Source organism: Bufo bufo, chromosome 5, assembly GCF_905171765.1.
Source record: "Bufo bufo chromosome 5, aBufBuf1.1, whole genome shotgun sequence".
Classification (NCBI taxonomy): domain Eukaryota; kingdom Metazoa; phylum Chordata; class Amphibia; order Anura; family Bufonidae; genus Bufo; species Bufo bufo.
This window is the reverse complement of record NC_053393.1, coordinates 323,951,347-323,955,070: the sequence shown is the minus strand read 5'-3', so window position 1 is coordinate 323,955,070 and position 3,724 is coordinate 323,951,347. Positions and strand designations below refer to the sequence as shown.

Sequence of the window (3,724 nt, the reverse complement as noted above, 5' to 3'; positions counted from 1 at the left end):
CAAACGCTGGACTCCCAGCGGGCAAGTTAAACCGTAATCATTAGAGCGATGTGCCAACCGCTGGACTCCCAGCGGGCAAGTACGCCATATGCCACCACCATATCTCTGCTGAACTCAAATGCCGCCAGCTGTGACTTCATAAACTTGACCATAATTCTTCTTTCTCCAAAGCTGTAATCTCGGAGCAATGTTCAAAATGCTGGACACCCAGCGTGGAATCTTAAGAATAGAAAAAACAAAACAGAATAACCAAGTCTCTATAGCCAAACATAACCCCAAACCCTGATCTGCCTCCCAAGGATCACCACAGAGGGAGGGAGGGAGGGCCAATCTGCTTCCACTGGCAAGATGAAGTGCCAGCATCGGGAGGGAGTATATGTATCTCCAGGATCCCCTGAACCACCCACATCCTGTCTAAGAAGGCTCCACAGTGCATTAACCCTTAATGGTCCTAAACAACCACCTTCTTAAGCACTAATGTAATGGGGCCAGCTCCCTAAAAACCCTAAGGGGGGAAAGGGGAGGGGGGACCATCAGTCCCAAATCGCCCTCCTTATACAGTCGGGTGCTTACCAGACTGCTGGTTTCTAGGGAAGAAGGGGAAGGGGACCACCATTTACTCACCTCTGGCCCCTTTACCCAACCTTGACCCATAACAAAAACACTGACAACTGTATCACTTTTATTGCTGGGTGGTGATCGGCCACAGCTTCTTTATTAAAGCGGCAAACCTTAATAAACCAAATATCGGAGCGATATGCCAAACGCTGGACTCCCAGCGGGCAAGTTAAACCGTAATCATTAGAGCGATGTGCCAACCGCTGGACTCCCAGCGAGCAAGTACGCCATATGCCACCACCATATCTCTGCTGAACTCAAATGCCGCCAGCTGTGACTTCATAAACTTGACCATAATTCTTCTTTCTCCAAAGCTGTAATCTCGGAGCAATGTTCAAAATGCTGGACACCCAGCGTGGAATCTTAAGAATAGAAAAAACAAAACAGAATAACCAAGTCTCTATAGCCAAACATAACCCCAAACCCTGATCTGCCTCCCAAGGATCACCACAGAGGGAGGGAGGGAGGGCCAATCTGCTTCCACTGGCAAGATGAAGTGCCAGCATCGGGAGGGAGTATATGTATCTCCAGGATCCCCTGAACCACCCACATCCTGTCTAAGAAGGCTCCACAGTGCATTAACCCTTAATGGTCCTAAACAACCACCTTCTTAAGCACTAATGTAATGGGGCCAGCTCCCTAAAAACCCTAAGGGGGGAAAGGGGAGGGGGGACCATCAGTCCCAAATCGCCCTCCTTATACAGTCGGGTGCTTACCAGACTGCTGGTTTCTAGGGAAGAAGGGGAAGGGGACCACCATTTACTCACCTCTGGCCCCTTTACCCAACCTTGACCCATAACAAAAACACTGACAACTGTATCACTTTTATTGCTGGGTGGTGATCGGCCACAGCTTCTTTATTAAAGCGGAAAACCTTAATAAACCAAATATGGGAGCGATATGCCAAACACCAGACTCCCAGCGGGCAAGTTAAACCGTAATCATCAGAGCGATGTGCCAACCGCTGGACTCCCAGCGGGCAAGTACGCCATATGTCACCACCATATCTCTGCTGAACTCAAATGCCGCCACGAAGGAGACCCGTTCTCCAAACGGGGCTCTGACCACCACCCAGCAGAGCCGAGTCTGTTGAAACCCTTACAACAAGCCGAAAAGAATTGCCCCAACTAACATCCAAGCGGAAGATGCCAACGGTTCCCCTTATCAAACCAAAGCCAATAAGATAATGGGTCACATGACAAACGGGAGGCCTAGATGCCTGTGATGAGAACATAGCCCTACCACCTTACACATCAGACCACACATGGAGGACTGTGTACAGTTCTGTGCCCTCGTGAACAAGGCCGACATAGCAGGGCTGGAGAGGGTTCAGAAGAGGGCAACTAAAGTAATAACTGGAATGGGGCAACTACAGTACCCTGAAAGATTATCAAAATTAAGGTTATTCACTTTAGAAAAATTGAGGAGGTCTAATAACTATGTTTTTTTTTGTTTTTGTTTTTTACTTTTATTGCCAATAATAACAAAAAAACATCCAAAGACAACTCCCCCATCTATTTATCCCCAGGACAAAGACTAACCATGAAACTTCCTCTGATCTGGAAGAAATAAGGTTTATAAACAAACATAGAAGAGGATTCTCAACTGTAAGAACAGTGAGCTAACTAAGGAACTCTCTGACTGCAGAGGTGGAGATGATAAGTCCACAAAAAGACTTCCAGCGGGGCCTGTATGTACTTCCGGAAGGTAATAATAATACAGGTTATAACCAATTAGATAGGGGTTGTTGATTCAGAAAACTGTAACCAGTACACTATATCGCTGCATCTTCCCGATAACGGCACCGGACTACCACCCATTGTACTAAACCATCGTATAGTATAACTAACCCTTCCCCCGTATGACCAAAACGACCAACTCAGGAAATGACACCAACCCCCCCAACTAGAATGTCAGGACACATAAGGTCCTGAGCTCCCGGATGACCCAGGGGCAGCAGCATAATTGCACCCCGGGTGCAAAGCTATATCAACCACTTCCGGAACAAGTTGTGAACACCTGAATTCCTGGATCCCTGTCCAAAGACTTCACCTCTCGAAAACCAGGAGTGCCCCCTGAGCATGCGATCCTCGCTGCACTGGAGATATATGAAAGGTCACCATCAACACGCTGAAAGCCCAGGACCTAAAAGAAAAAACAATTAGCCCAAAACTCAACCCACGAAGAGGATCATAAAATTAGGTCCAAAATAGATATCACTAATAAAACACTGTTATATACATATACCATTACTATTAATATATAGCTACATGGACATGTAGAATTATTATTATTATTATTTTTATAAAAATTTTATACATAAAGGAACACCACAAAATCAAAGAGGAAACCATCCTAATGTAAAATTAGAGCCCACCATATGTGGAGATAAAACAAATATCAACGAACCTTACCTACCAAACCAACCCAGGCGGAGGGAAGGTACCCGCCCAATATTTTACCAAATCATCATGAATGACGGACCCCCAACTCAAGAGTACTAATATTCCTTACCCCAACTGAAATAACAACCGAAATAATAATAATTATTATCATTATATATATATTTTTTTAATTATTCATTACATACAGTCATTCATTTATGTATTTATATTGGGTGAGAGATTCCCAACCCAAGAACACTGCAGGAAAGCAAGCTGCAAAATCACAGACCTACAGCTGCAGACTATGCCACGAAACCCCAAACTATACCCGAATCGCCTATAAAACTTTTGTAGAGATACCACAAGGTAGGTGGCATATATGTGTTGTAAAGGCTGTGCATCCTAGTCCATCCTTGACAAGGGGAAGGGGGGGGTGCTAAGCTCCCTTCTGTCAACCAACCCAAAGAAACTGATGCATCCCAATCACCGCTGCCCAGAGTGGGATACAAACCCATGCATCCAGAAACGGCCTGAACTCAGTGACTTAGACCGTTCGGACATCCAGACCAAACCGTACAGTGAAACGAGTCATGTAGAAGATGCTTAGAGGATTACCATGCTGACCTGTGAAGACCTAGAGGAGGACCATTCAGTGGTTGACACGTACAAACATAATAAGAAAACCCGAATGTGTCCAACAAACCCCAAGGAATAGAGCGAAT

General features: G+C 45.5%; 1 non-coding gene across 1 annotated transcript; it reads right to left on the bottom strand.

Moving 5' to 3' along the window:
- Positions 1–3,341: 3,341 nt before the first annotated feature.
- On the bottom strand, positions 3,342–3,464 carry LOC121003001. The gene has a single exon (XR_005779398.1). It is a non-coding gene; the product is annotated as a U6atac minor spliceosomal RNA (small nuclear RNA).
- Positions 3,465–3,724: the final 260 nt, after the last annotated feature.